General features: G+C 39.8%; 1 long non-coding RNA gene across 5 annotated transcripts in view; it reads right to left on the minus strand.

The window, feature by feature from the left end:
* Positions 1-16,214, minus strand: part of LOC137223686 (uncharacterized) — a 50,008-nt gene that overhangs the window by 8,335 nt on the left and 25,459 nt on the right. For all 5 annotated transcript variants that reach the window (XR_010942989.1, XR_010942986.1, XR_010942988.1 and 2 more), the window contains exons 5-6: positions 3,103-3,158; positions 1,833-1,987 (exon numbers count right to left, since the gene is read on the minus strand). This is a non-coding gene — a long non-coding RNA (uncharacterized lncRNA). The remainder of the gene's footprint in view (positions 1-1,832; positions 1,988-3,102; positions 3,159-16,214) is intronic.

The raw sequence follows: 16,214 nt of genomic DNA on the forward strand, positions 1-16,214 counted from the left end.
TCTGAAAGAGGAAATAAGAGTAGAGGAAACTTGGAATCAGGTAGACGCTGAGAAGACTTCAAAGCTGTAAAAATCTCTTTAGGCACTGTTGAAATCCACACGAGCATGGGTTTGGCTAACATTTTGTCCACTTTCCAATGAGAAGTTTTCAACTCTTTCCCTATTAAAAATACTTCTAATGCTTTGACCCAAGTCAATATAAATGATAGATATGTGTATGACAAAGAAGAAGGACAGAAGGTAACTGCTTCCCCTGCACTACAGTGCTATAATGAGAGCAAGCTTGTTTAATCTTCACACAGAAATACTCAACAGCTCAGCAGCTTTGCTCAATAGAACTTGTGTGTTCCGAATTTTGTGCTAGCATTTTGTCTTGCTCCCAGAATGTCCCTTAATCCCACCACCATCGGCCTAAATCCTGCTCTTCCATTAATGTTAGCTCAAATCCGATTCACCATTCTAGCTTGCAGTGATAATTCTAAGAGTTGGCATTTATTGAGCCCTTACTATATGCCAGAGCCTGTGCTAAACACTTTAATTATTACTTAATTGCCACAATAGTGCTGTGTAGGAGGAACTACTATTAATCTATAGACAAGAAAACTAAGTCACAAAGCAATTAAATAACATTCCCACCATCATATAACAAGGAATAAGTAGAAGAAGAGTCATCTCTTTTTATTTGTTGGTCAATCATATTTTTAAAAAATTGATTCCAATTCGGGGGCACTTAAAATAGATCCCTTGGTGTTTCATTTATCAGGTGGTTGTCTTAAAGACATGAAAGGTACCCAGATTCAAGGAAATTTATCCACTCACAGTAACTAGTACAGAAAAACTCACATGAATATATTGCCTTTTGGAAATTTCTGTTTTCAAGGGATGTCTTCATTTCATGGCATTATTACTTTTTTCATCCTCAACTAATGCCCTAATTCCTCAGTGAAGCTTTATGATGCAGCTTAACAGCCGTGGAACAGTTTTAGTTTTATCACAATAGGTAGGTGTGATGCCCTGGGAAAGATTCAAACATTTTAAGACATAGTTTCTGGTACAAAAAGATTAAAATCATGATTTTGAAGACTATCTAATGACATGGATATAGTTGATTTAAAAAAAAGTACAGTACAAAATATACAGTATCAAGCCATAATTTAAATTTAAAATATCCACTTTAGATACATATTTTAAAAACCATGGAAATAAGTACAATAAATGTTAAGAGTGGTTAGTTCTAAATGGTGGAGTAATATGTGGTTTTCATTTTCTTTTTTTATACTTTCTTTTATTTTCTAATTTTTCTACAATGAGCATGTAGTGCTTTTATAACCAGAAAACAACAAAAAATCGCTTTCCAGTAAAAAGAACTAAGGTTCTTTGGGGGAAATGGCTGAGCCCATGTCCAAGGCAGGAAAAGTACAAGGTGAGCCTTGACACATTGTTGTTTCGGAAAGTAAGGAAACAGCTCAAAGACTAATGGGATTGTGTCAGAAGGTTCTAGGAAGGGGCTCAGAGGGCTCCCACTGGCTAAATTTAGAACAAAGAAAGTATCAAAAATAATGATGGGTGTAACTAATGGCAACACACTAAATGACTATGATAGAGGAAAAAAGGAAAGAAAACATGCTGGATAAGAAATGTTGATATAATGATAGTTAGAAAACCATTTTGCAACTCCTAATGTAATACTTGATTAAAGCAAGAACAATCAATGGATGATAAAACTATCAGGTGAAAGGTTGCTGAGAGACTAGATAATATCATTGTACAGATAGAGTATTTATTGCAAAGAAGATAAATGTTCCTTTAACGAGACATTTGGCAGATCTTACCTTAGCCAAGTAATCAAACTTAACATCAGTAAGAGCGTGGCAGTCTGACAGCATGTTCTCCTGATATGATGCAACATGAAGTTCACAACATCTCTGAAGTATTCTTGTCAGAAATATTTAACCTGAATCCAATCAAGCCTTGAGACCTAGCTTTTCTAGATCACAGGCAATTGAGGAGAAAGGGAAGTTAATAACATCATGAGCAAACAATAAGACAAATTCAGAATGCAATACACTCTATAAGGTAATTAATTTTCTCAGATTCTTCAAAAAGTCAAAGTAATAAAAAGAGCAGAAGTATTCTTTTTTTAATTTAGTATACTTTATTTTATAGAGAAGTTTTAGGTTTGCAGAAAATTTGAACAGAAAGCACAGAATTCCCATATACCCTCTTCCAATCCCTGTAATTTCTCCTATTATTAACATCTTGCATTAATTTTATATTTGTTACAATTGATGAACCCACACTAATACATTATTATTAACTAAAGGCTATAGTTTACATCAGGGTTTACTATTTTCATATTTGCGTTGTACATTCTATGGGTTTTGACAAGTGTATAATACCATGTATCCAACATTACAGAATCATACCAAATAGTTTCACTGCCCCCCCCAAATCCTCTGTGCTCCACCTATACATCCTTCCATCCACTCCCTAAACCCATGGCAACCACTGATCTTTTTACTGTCTCCATTTTTTTGCCTTTTCCAGAATGTCATAGAGTTGGAATCATACAGTATGTAGCCTTTTCACATTGATTGTTTTACTTAGCAATACGCACTTAAGGTGGATTACTCTTAAAAGTGACCAAATATAGTAATGCATGAACTTAGATTTGATCACGATTTTTTTTTTTTTTTTTTTTTTTGCGGTACGCGGGCCTCTCACTGTTGTGGCCTCTCCCGTTGCGGAGCACAGGCTCCGGACACGCAGGCTTAGCGGCCATGGCTCACGAGTCCAGCCGCTCCACAGCATGTGGGATCTTCCCGGACCGGGGCATGAACCCGTGTCCCCTGCATCGGCAGGCAGACTCTCAACCACTGCGCCACCAGGGAAGTCCTGATCACGATTTTTTAAATGAATATAAAAGACATTCTGGGGACAACTGGGGAATTTGAATATGAACAGGATATTAGAAAATATAAGAGAATTAGTAATAATTTCTCAGACATGATCATAGTGTTTTGGTTAGGTAGAAAAATGTCCTTAGTCTTAGGAGACGCTGCTGAAGTATTTAACATTAAGTATCATGATGTCTGCACTTACCTTCAAGTGCCACAGCAAATATATATGTGTTTGTATGTGGGGTGGGACGGGGGAGGCTGAGAGAGAAAATGAGAGAGAAAATATGGCAAAATATTACAATTACTGAAACTAGAAGGATATGCAGGTACTCAATGTAATATTACTTTGACTTTTGTATTTGTTTGAAATTTACCCCTTAAATATTATGCTAAAGATTCTGCTTGTCTTTGGTAAAGTCCCTTTTGGATCAGTTCTACCAGAATCATTAACTGTGTTCCTCAATGTGACTCTAAGTTAAGGAGAGCTCCTCACTTAGTAAGGGTTCGATGCTCAGATAAGACGATTAGAAAAAACACACTGATAGTAGCCCCAGGGATTTCACAGATGTTACATTTTAGTATACTATATAAATCAATCCATGAAAATGTTGAATGAAACTGAGAATTTCTTTGGACTTAAATTAAGTTCCCCAATAAAATCTCCTACCTGTACAATTGCTAACCAGTTAGATTTAAAAAGCATCACATAAATGCCCCAAGTCACAATCTGACCCTTTATTTTTCTTCACAGCATTAACCTCACCTGCCATATTATATACTTATTTGCTTACTGTCTCTCTCTTCCCATTAGAATGTAAGCTTCTTGAGGTGTCAATAATCTTAATTCCTAAATTTAACTTTTCAGCAACCACTTTTGATATATCAACCACTATATTACCAATATTTGGGATGGTACCTAGTACATAAATAGCACTCAATAAGTATATTTGTGGATATTCAGTTGTTTCCAATTTCTCACTATTATAAAATAAGGTAGCAATAATAATTCTTGTGCATATGTTCTTAGGCATTTGTGTAAGAGTTTCTCTAACATATATTCCTATGAGTTGCATTGCTGGATGAAAGTTATGTACATCTTCAAACTTACTGGATATTGCCAAAGAGTTCTCTAGAGAAAGCTAATTTTCATCTCCTATTTCTTTTCCATCATTCATTCTTTCATGTATTTATTCATTCAATGAGCCTTTATTGAGTACCTACTATATCAGATACTATCACAGGTACTGAAGATAGAGTAGCAAACAAAACACAGCCTTCAATGAGCTTATGTTTTAAGAGTGGTAGTTCATCTTCTTTGGAGAAATGTCCATTTAGGTCTTTTGCTCATTTTTGGATTGGGTTGTTTGTTTTTTTGATACTGAGCTACATGAGCTGCTTGTATATTTTGGAGATTAATCCTTTGTCAGTTGCTTTGTTTGCAAATATTTTCTCCCATTCTGATAGACATTTCTCCAAAGAAGATATACAGATTGGCAACAAACACATGAAGGGATGCTCAACATCACTAAGCATTAGAGAAATCCAAATCAAAACTACAAGGAGGTATCACCTCACACCGGTCAGAATGGCCATCATCAAAAAATCTACAAACAGTAAATGCTGGAGAAGGTGTGGAGAAAAGGGAACCCTCTTGCACTGTTGGTGGGAATGTGAACTGGTACAGCCACTATGGAGGACAGTATGGAGGTGCCTTAAAAAACTAAAAATAGAACTACCATATGACCCAGCAATCCCACTACTGGACATATACCCAGAGAGAACCATAATTCAAAAGGAGTCATGTACCATAATGTTCACTGCAGCACTATTTACAATAGCCAGGACAGGGAAGCAACCTAAGTGTCCATCAACAGATGAATGGATAAAGAAGATGTGGCACATATATACAATGGAATATTACTCAACCATAAAAAGAAACGAAATTGAGTCATTTGTAATGAGGTGGATGGACCTAGAGTCTGTCATACAGAGTGAACTAAGTCAGAAAGAGAAAAACAAATACCATATGCTAACACATATAAATGGAATCTAAAAAAAAAAAATGGTTCTGAAGAACCTAGGGGCAGGACAGGAATAAAGACACAGACATAGAGAATGGACTTAAGGACATGGGGAGGGGGAAGGGTAAGCTGGGACAAAGTGAGAGAGTGACATGGACATATATACACTACCAAATGTAAAATAGATAGCTAGTGGGAAGCAGCCGCATAGCACAGAGAGATCAGTTCAGTGCTTTGTGACCACCTAGAGGGGTGGGATAGGGAGGGTGGGAGGGAGACGCAAGAGGGAGGAGATATGGGGATATATGTATTCATAGAGCTGATTCACTTTGTTATACAGCAGAAAGTAACACACCATTGTAAAGCAATTATACTCCAATAAAGATGTTAAAAAAAAAAAAAAGAGCGGTAGTTCAGGGAGGAGGAAGACAGACAATAAACAAATAAATACGTATGTCAGGTGGTTACAAGTATTACCAAGGAAGAGAAGGCAGGGTAAGACAGAAAGGGACTAGTAGTGCTAGTTTAGGTAGGCTGGTGTAATAATCTTGGCCCCAGAGCCAGAGCCACAGGCCCAAGTTGAGCCACAGATGCTTATTCCCAGGCCCTGAAAGCTAATGGAATGTGCTTTCCTGGATTTTATTATTGCTTAGGACATGTGATTCCTTTCTACCGTCTGTTTTCTCCCTTTTGTAGTAAATGTCTATAACCACTACCGTATGCCTGTCCCACCACTGGATTTTGGAAGCAGTTAACTATTCTTGTTTCACCAGTCTACATGGAGAGGAATTTTGTGCCAGGAATGATCGTCCCAGAGTCTCTCCCGTCCCTTTAGATAATTTAAATGATGAGATATAGGACTTCTGAGCTGAAAAAATTGAGATGAGATTTTGGCCTTGAACTGATGATTGAATGGGTTGAGACTTTCGTGAATATTGGAATGAGGTGAATGCAAGTCATAAACATAGTGATAGTATTGAACACCTTGGAACTGATTGAGATCAGTTAAGCAGTGGGTGAAGGTAAAGAGGAAAAGATGTCTAGAAACTCAGCCCTGAGATATGCCAACACTAGAGGTCATTAGGAAGAAGAGAAACTGGCAAAAAAAAAAAAAAAGGAAAAGCCAGTGAAGCAGGAAGAGAAGGAAGAGAAGTATTCTGAAATAAAAGACAAGGGACCAGTACCTGAACATGTCTCAGGAAAATGATTTTCAAACTGGAATTCTCCCTCTAGCTAATTTATGCATCAAATTTGAGGATAGATAAATCCTCAGAGATTTGCCTGTCTTCCACCCTTTCTCAGGAAGCTATTGGACAATCTGCAAGGGAGTTAACCATGAAAGAGGACAATAGGAAACCCAGGAAAAGGGGATTCATCACAGGAGAGAAGCAGAGGAAGTTCCTAAGATAACAGTGAAGGGAGAAGCTGGAAATCTCTGGGAGAAAGCTGTTTTCCATAGGGGAAAATGGAATTGACAGTTATCAGATACACTCGATCAGATTTAATTAGGGAAGTGAAAATGCATGTGTGTATGTGCTTCTGCGTGAGCATTTGGTGCAGGGGAGACGGGGGCATGAGCCAAATTTTCATCTTCTCTATTCTGCTGAGAAGTCAGGAGATAATATTAATTTAATATCAATTTAAAATTGATAAATCAAACAATAGCCATTTACGAATATTATTCACTTAAATATTGGAAGAAAGAGCTAAAGAGTTAAAAGTGGTTGCCACTGAGAAACAGGAATCAGGAGAGGTGAAGAATGGGACAATGGGCCTTAGTGTTTTATTTATAAGCCTTTAAGCGCTTATATATATACGTTATATATATATTAGTAGATATATATTCTTTTTCAGATTCTTTTCCATTAGAGGTTATTACAAGATATTGAATATGGTTCCCTGTGCTATACAGTAGGTCCTAGTTGTTTATCTATTTTATATATAGTAGTGTGTATATGTTAATCCCAAACTCCTAATTTATCTCTTTTAAAAAGATAATTTAAAAAGGAACGAGATAAGTATTCTGTAGATCAAGTGAACAAAATTTCTTAAGAATAGTAAAATCAAGTTAGCTGAGGCCCAAGCATTGAACAGTGGGTTCCTCAAAGGGCAGGTTATCAGACATTGGTAAGTGTCGGTTTGGAAGAATAAGAGTAGGGGAAGCCTGAATAAAGTTCAAGAAAGAATGGGAGAAGAGGAAATGGACATGGCTTGTGTTTTTACAGTTTTAATGGGCTTTGATGCACAGAAGTTTTAATTCCAGTTCAAACCTACCCATTTCCTTTGCGGTTTGTACTTATTTTGTGTCCTTTTAAAGAAAGCATTCCTACATTTTCTTCCAAAAGTTATTGTCTGTGCTTTCTTATTACTTTAAAGACATAAATTTATTAAAGTGAGAAACTTTATTTTAAAATAAAAAATGATGACACGAACTTTCTTTTCCCACAGTTTTCTAACTTCCTTGGACAAAAGGTCAAATCATTTTTTCTCAAAAAGAGGATAGCAACTAAATATTCCTCTTTGGGGGATGTCTCATGGCATAATTTGAAACAGCCCTCTAGCAAGTTTAAGATATGGAAGTGTTCATTGTGTTTTTATGGGGAGATGGGTCCCTTGAAGGAAAGAACAAGAAAGTATATCAGTATAGAATATCAAAAATCTTTACCCATGGAACTACGAAATTGTAACGTAGTGTTGCAGAACTCAGTATGGTTGCTTTACCCCTTGCTACTTGAAGTGTGGTTCATGAACCAGTAGGTCAGCCTTGCCTGGGAGTTTGTTAGAAACACAGAATCTCAGTCCCCACCTCCAACCTGCTGAATTAGAGTCTGCGTGTCTTTTTAAATAAATTTATTTATCTTTTTATTTTTGGCTGCGTTGGGTCTTCGTTGCTGCACACAGGCTTTCTCTAGTTGCGGTGAGCGGGGGCTGGTGGCTTCTCTTGTTGCAGAGCACGGGCTTTAGGTGCATGGGCTTCAGTAGTTGTGGCACATGGGCTCAGTAGTTGTGGCACATGGGCTCAGTAGTTGTGGCTCACGGGCTCTAGAGTGCAGGCTCAGTAGTTGTGGCACACAGGCTTGGTTGCTCCGCGGCATGTGGGATATTCCCAGCCCAGGGCTCGAACCCGTGTCCCCTGCATTGTCAGGTAGATTCTTAACCACTGCACCACCAGAGAAGTCCCAGAGTCTACATTTTAATAAGGACTCCAAGTGACTCCTATGCTCGTGGAAGCTTGAGAAGTGTGGTCTTAAACCATGAGACATAGAAGTGTGCAAAGATATATCTCCAATAATTTTCCTCTTCTGAGTGTGGTGGTTCTCAAACTTTCCTGCATGTTGAAATCACCTGGATTTCAGGTGATTTCACTGATCTGGTGCCTGAGTCCCACTCCCAGAAATTCTGATGTGATTGGTCTGGAGTACAGTCTGGACACTGAAATTTTTTAAAGCTCCCCAGGTGAGTCTAGCGTGCACACAAAGTTGAGAAGCATAGCCCCAGAGAACCTGTAATTTAGAAGTGCTTTTGGCTGCAAGTAATAGCAAGCCCGAGCAGTGGTGGCTTAAGCCAGTGGTTCTCAGACTTTGTTGCACATTAGAGTCACTTGAGGAGATATAAAAATCCTGATGCCCAGGCTACACCCCAAAAGATGCTGACTTAATTATCCTGGGTGCAGTCTGGTGGTAGATATTGTCAGGCTGGTTGAGTAGCTCGGTCAGGTTAACTAATACCCAGCTCTCTCTCCCCTCTCTCTTCCATTGAATAGAATTGTAGATGGGACTTGCCAGCCCTCTTTGTAGCCTGGGTAGCCACATGCCTGTGTTCTTGCCAATGGAATATGAGTAGAAGCATGTGTCACTTCTGGGCCGGCACCATACAACTTCCTAGATGTGCCCCTCCATACTCATCCCCCTCCCTCCTGGTTGGAAAGGTCATGCCCAGAATAACCTTGGAAGGCATGTGTTGAAGATGACTCTTACCAAGAGTTCCTACATGGAGATAGGAGGAGCCACCCACCCACCTGACACTCCCAACACAGACTGTTCTGTGAAGAGACACAGTCATCAGAGTCTTTGCATTATGTAGGCATTTTAGCTATCTACCAAAATCAGACATCATCTTTTCTTATCTTTGTAATACCCAACTGTGGCAAGTATCACTATGCCCATTTTACATATGAGAAAGCTAAGACACAGTCACATAGCTAGAAGGTGGCAGAGAATAGGCTTCAAACCAAGTTTTTGTTAAACAAAACCCAGGCTCTCAATCGCACACCATACATTTTCCCATGGATTTCTAAAAGCAAGAACATTTAGAGTTGGAAACAATGAAGTCGATAGTCTGTAGTTAAAGCAGAAAACATCTGTGCTTCAAAAACTGAATGATTGATTCTGCATTTGGTGACTTGTTGCTCAGTAATTTTTTTTTTTTTTTTTTTTTTTTTTGCGGTACGCGGGCCTCTCACTGTTGTGGCCTCTCCCGTTGCGGAGCACAGGCTCCGGACGCGCAGGTTCAGCGGCCATGGCTCACGGGCCTAGCCGCTCCGCGGCATGTGGGATCTTCCCAGACCGGGGCACGAACCCGCGTCCCCTGCATCGGCAGGCGGACTCTCAACCACTGCGCCACCAGGGAAGCCCCTCAGTAATTTTGTGTGTGTGTGTGTGGTACGTGGGCCTCTCACTGTTGTGGCCTCTCCCGTTACGGAGCACAGGCTCCGGACGCGCAGGCTCAGCGGCCATGGCTCACGGGCCCAGCCACTCCGTGGCATGTGGGATCCTTCCGGACCGGGGAACGAACCCGTGTCCCCTGCATCAGCAGGCGGACTCCCAACCACTGCGCCACCAGGGAAGCCCGCTCAGTAATTTTTAACTGCGTATTTTTGGCTCACCTATCCCATCCCCCTGGCTGCTTCTTTTTCACATGTGTTCTATATGTTCACGTGTCTGTTCTATATGCTGCCACTATGTTAGTCTCCCTAAAAAACGACCTTCTCATGTCACCTCCTTTCACTTCCATCTTCAGAACCTACCAGCCAAAGTTCAAATTCCTCATCCAGTCCTAACCATACTCCTCCTACATAGGCACTCTGCTCCAGCCACATTTGCCTATCTCACTCTACCAATTCACAAACTTTCATGGGAAGAAGGAACTTTAAGGTCAGGTAATTCAACGACCGCCTGCATCAGCTAACTATTGCTGTGCAACAAACCTAAAACTTAGTGCCTTAAAACAATGATTTCTTATTTCTCACCATTCTGTGAGTTGACCGTGTGGTTCTTCTGTTGGTCTCACTTGTGTTCACTCACATGATTCCATCTGGCTGGCAGCGAAGTTGGACTGGAAGTTCCTTAAGGCCTCTCTCACATGACTAGGGGCTGTGTGCTGTCAGCTAGGGCACCTCCAGGCTCCTCCATGTGGCCTCTACAACAGGATAATCTGGACTTCCTTATATCTGGCTTCCAGCTGGAGAAAGGCAGAAACTACTGGACCTTTCCAAACTTAGGCCTGTATCCTACACAATGTCACTTCTGCTACATTCTATTGGTCAAAGCAAGTCATGGGGCAGCCCAGAGGGACTCCATCTCCTGAAGGGAAGAGTGGCAAAGAATCTGCAGCTATCTCTAATGCACGGTGCAGCCTCATTCCTTCTACATACCTCCTCCCCACCTCTACCCAATATTCCTTCTCAGCACAGCCACATTACAGTGTTTCAGGAGTGGGCCCCAGGGCTGGACTTGCCTATGTTTGAATCCCAACTCTACAACCTACCTACTCTGTGAACTTGAGCAAGTTACCACACCTCTCTGTGCCTCAGTTTGTTCAACCATAAATTTGGGAGGTAGGGTTGGGTGTGGATATAAATCCTACATTTAGGGTTGTTGTGAGAATTAAATGAGTGAATACAAAGTGCTAGAACAGTGCCTGGCTTTGGTAAGTGCTTCATAAATATTATCTATTGCTAGTAGTTGGTTCATCTAGTTTTTCTTAGTTTGGTGCAGAACACAAAGGGGTCAGGCTGGGCCTGGGGTTTAGGCTCCAGGGCAGAGAGTGCTAAAGGAAGAGATATATACAATCTCTGAGGCACCATCCTTGCACCAAAATGCCTTGACTTCGTTGATTATGTGAGGAGTGTTTTAGGCAGAGGAGGGCGTCTATGTGCTTCTTTCTCAGCTTCTGAAAGTGCTCCCCTAAGATAGAATCCCTACGTCTGTAAAGCTGAACCACACATCTAACGCCCTAAAAAGTAACCTCAAAATCATCTAAAGTTCAGCTTTCCTGGTTGAATAGTGCTTCAACTTCATCCTAGCAAACTCTGGACACCCCCAGTACTTAAATACCTTGTTTTTCACAAGGGCACTTTTCAGATCCAAAGGAGAAGCCTACAGCAGAAGCTTGTCTGCAGGATTCGGGATACTGGCAATTCCAATCTTGGCACACGGCACACTCAGCCCTGAGTAGCCATGATTTATAGCAGCAGAGTCTGGGCAGGAAATCCAGCAGCTCCCACTACACATGACAGAACACAGAGCCCAAAGCACACAGACCACGTGGCGAGGGGAGTGGGGCAGAGCTAGGGGAAGGAACTGGGAGCCCAGGGCAGACCTCTGTGGGCATTGCTAGCCCCTCTCTCTGACCATCAGTCATATTCTGTGCCTGTGAGTCTTATTTTTCCATTCCCATTCTTTCGCAAATGGGTTAATCATTGCTCTAAGAGAGAGAGGAGGGGAAAAAAATGATTTAAATTCACTCAGAGGCCGAGGGTAATCATACTAATACATTAGTTCAGATGTTATTTCAGGACAAGACGGCTATTAGTCTGCCATAATTCATCTGAAAATTCTGTAATAAGCCTTCTTGCCATTATTATTTGTTTTACAGCACAAAATACGCAAAGTGTAGTCTGAGAGATGAAAATCATATACAGAGCTTAGGCCTAAAATTCTGAAATAAATTTATTTTGCGTCCTTATTGTCTTCAAGCTATATTTTTGAAGCGTCAAGTATGGATATAGCACTGTGCTAGGCACTGGGAGGGGTGGGATACAGGAAAAGAGAATTAGATGTTTATTGAGTCCATAACTCTGGTTAGGCACCCTGACAATATTGGATTTCTAATGAGCCCTGGAAATTATAGGCTGTCCTCAACAGCTTATAATGTAGAAGTGGAGATGGCATGCACACACATGAATGATAACATATTCATGTTACTCGTATTTCTTTCCAGCTTTATAGAAACATAATTAACAAATGAAAAATTGTATGTATTTAAGGTCTACAACATGATGTTTTGACATATGTATACCTTTTGAAATGTTTACTAAAATCAAGCTAATTGACATATCCATCATTTCATAGTTACTTTTTTTTTTTGGTAATAATGATTAAAATCTACTCTCAGCAAATTTCCAGTATACAATACACTATTGTTAACTATAGTCGTGATGCAGTACATTAGCTTTCTATAACTCTTTCATCCTGCATATCTGAAACTTTCTATCCTTTGACCAACATTTTCCCATATTCTCCATCCCTCAGTCCCTGGAAACCACCATTCTACTCTGCTTCTAAGAGTTTGACTTCTTTAGATTCTACATATAAGTGACATCATACAGTATTTGTCTTTGTGTGTCTGGCCTATTTCACTTAGCATAATGTCCACCAGGTTCATCCATGTTGTCACAAATGACAAGTGTTCCTTCTTTTTTTTTTTTTTTTTTTTCTTGTGGTACACAGGCCTCTCACTGTTGTGGCCTCGCCCGTTGCGGAGCAACAGGCTCCGGACGCGCAGGCTCAGCGGCAATGGCTCACGGGCCCAGCCACTCCGCGGCATGTGGGATCCTCCCAGACCGGGGCATGAACCCATGTCCCCTGCATCGGCAGGTGGACTCTCAACCACTGTGCCACCAGGGAAGCCCCAAGTGCTCCTTCTTTTCAAAGGCTGAATAATATTAGAGCATATATATATATATATACACACACAACATTTTCTTTATCCATTCTTCCGTTGATAGTTACGTAGGTTGTTCCCATATCTCGGCATACTGAATAATGCTGCAATGAAATTGAAGTGCAGATATCTCTTCAAAATACTGATTTCATTTCCTTTGGATATATATCCAGAAGTAAAATTGCCGAATCTATGGCAGTTCTATTTTTAACTTTTTGAGGAACCTCCATACTGTTTTCCATAATGGCTGTACAAGTGTACATTCCTACCAACAGTGCACAAAGGTTCCCTTTTCTCAACATCCTCAATACTTATCTTTTGCCTTGTTGATAATAGCTATCCTAACATGTGTATGGTGACATCTCATAATTTTAATTTGCATATCCCTGTTGATTAGCTATGTTGAGTAGTTTTCATGTACCTGTTGTCCATTTGCATGTCTTTTGAGAAATGTCTATCCAGGTCGTTTAACCATTTTTAAATCAGGTTATCTATTTTCTTGCTTTGAGTTGAGTTTCTTGTATATTCTGGATATTAACTCCTCAGCAGATACAGTTTGCAAATATTTTCTCCCATTTTGTAGGTTTTCTCTTCATTCTGTTGATTATTTCCTTTGCTGTGTAGAAGCTTTTTAGTTTGATGCACTCCTATTTGTCTATTTTTGCTTTTGTTGCCTTTGCTTTTGGGGTAATATCCAAAAAAATAACTGGCCAGACCAATGTCAAGAAGCTTTTTCCCTATGTTTTCTCCTAGTAGTTTTAGGTCTTGTGTTTAGGTCTTTAATCCATTTTGAGTTGACTTTTGCATATGGTGTAAGATAAGGGTATAGTTTCATTCTTCTCTATGTGGATATCCAGTTTTCCCAACACCATTTGTTGAAAAGATCATCCTTTCCCAATTGTGTATTCTTGGCACCTTTGTCAAAAATTGTGTATTTGTACACAAATTGTGTACAAATTTGTACACAAATTGTGTATTCTTGGCACCTTTGTCAACTGTATATGCATGGATTTATTTCTGTGCTCCCTATTCTGTTTCAGGGGTCTAAATATCTGCTGTTATGCCTGTACCATACTGTTTTGATTACTATAGCTTTGTTGTATGTTTTGAAACCAGGGCATAGGATGCCTCCAGCTTTGTTCTTCCTGCTCAGGATTGCTTTGGTTTAAGGCAAGAGATTAACATAAAGAAATACTTTGAGACCAACTGAATATGGATTGTAAGTGTGAGCTCCTGTGGTCATGGGAGACTTTCTCAAGGAGCAGCACCATGACCTTCAATCTCTAGATTATTAATCTAGAGGTTGAAGAGCATGAACTCAGAGTCCGGATTCAGGGTCTGCCTTTCCCATGTACCAGCCGTGTGAATCTGGCTAAGCTACTTGCCTCCTCTGTGTTTTGGTTTCTTCACCTGTAAAATGGACATGAGTTACATCTACCTCACAGAGTCGTTGTGAAAATTAAATGAAGATAAAATACTGAGACTAACCATATCATTAGTATCATCCAAGTGCTGGTTATTAGTATTTTTTTAATTGTTTTGATGGGCAGAGGAGAAGGAGGTGAAATAATGTCAGTCTCATGGTAGAGGATGCATAAGCCATCTGCTATAGGACAAGAGTAATTAGCACAGTGTTGGCACGGCCTCTCTCACTCTCCATCCTTTTGCTTGCTTGGCTCTTAGAGTCAGAGAGTGTGGGAAATAGAAATGGAGGGGACACAGGATTTACTCTAGTCAATCTCGTGTATTCTCTTTGACATTTTTCAAGAGGTTGCATAGGGCTTGCAATGGCTTTTCAGCTACTTTTGCCCTCAGACTGCTCTTTGTTTAGATGTACCATGAGACAGAGACTGGCAAGAGGGGCTTCTGGTCATTTCCCCCTAATCTGAAGTGATCCAGCCACATCTGAACCCTCGGGGCACTTTGTCTGAACGACTATTTTTGTGTTTTAACCCGTGCCTAGTCTGTACCATAGTGTGTTTACTTTTGCACATGTCACACGACCCTGATGAACCCCATGAGGGTTAAGGCTGGGCCTTACTTGCTTTGTATTCTGACCACAGTGCTTTAAACAGAATAGCTGCTGTAAGTATTGCTGAAATAAGGAAAGGGTATATTCTAGGGTGTGTGATAAGCCCACTACTTGAAAAAAGGATTCCAACCTTAAATAGTGGAAGTTTTAAGAATTTCATAATCCCGATCTTGAACAAGATTTCTGTTCATTCTAGGAACTGGAACGACATCTTCAATTTGAAGGTAAAATGTGACCACTTGTTTTCATGTCAGATACTGGCATCAGAGAGAAAAGCCTTGGTCAGCCTTGGGCATGGAACAACAGCACCATGCTGGTTCCCTCCTGAAACTTTATCAATAATGAGCCGGAGCTGGGGCTGTAATGCTATGAATGAAATTTGCATCCTAGTCAGATAGCTGTGAGCATAATTTGAAGGCAGAAACAGATATTTTAAGATCAATTGCACTTTCAGCCAATGATGCTAAGAAACGTCTTCACTGTACAATATTTAAAAGGAAACTCATCATCCATATTGCAGTTTAGAAAATAATCACAGGAGAGGAAAATATCCAGATAAATTTTGGTTTTCAGCTATCTCTTCCAGTGGTATCACTGTATAAGAAATTCTTATAATTCAAAATAGAAGTTTAGAGAAGTAGTTGGATATTTACAGCATTTAATTCACTCCTTCCCACTAACCCCCAGGCCAGTGGGGATTAATACATGAGAAGGCAAGTTTCACTGGGGTCAATTGAAAGGATTTCAGAGAAATAAGAGGTACAAGGTAAATACCATCAACAAAGCAGAGTGTGACCTATTTGTTAAATGCTGTTTTGAGGGTGGAGGCTACAAAACAGTGGTTTTCAATCCTGGCTGTACATTAGAGTCATTATTTTTTTTTCCTGTTTGTTTTTATTTTTACTTTTTGTTGAGATATGACATATGTTCCATGAAGTGTACTAATCTTAAGTGGAACGCTTAATGAATTTTTACAAGGGCACCTACCTGTGTACACCATCAGATAGGATATAGAACATTTCTAGCACCCTAGAAGCCTCCCTAGGGGTAATCGCTCTCCTGACTTCTATCACCATGGACAAATTTTGCCCAATCTCAAACTTCATATAAATAAGATCATGCAATATACATTCTTATGCACTTTTTTTTTTACTGAATATAATGTCTATGTGATTCATCAATGGTATATATACTTATATGTTGTATGTATATTATATATGCTGTTTAGTGTTCTAATATATGAATATATCACAGTTTATTCTACTGCTTGACTTCTTTTCAGAGTAAAGCTAATGGATCTGTTTATACATGAATGGA

Source organism: Pseudorca crassidens, chromosome 1 (assembly GCF_039906515.1).
Source record: "Pseudorca crassidens isolate mPseCra1 chromosome 1, mPseCra1.hap1, whole genome shotgun sequence".
Taxonomy (NCBI): domain Eukaryota; kingdom Metazoa; phylum Chordata; class Mammalia; order Artiodactyla; family Delphinidae; genus Pseudorca; species Pseudorca crassidens.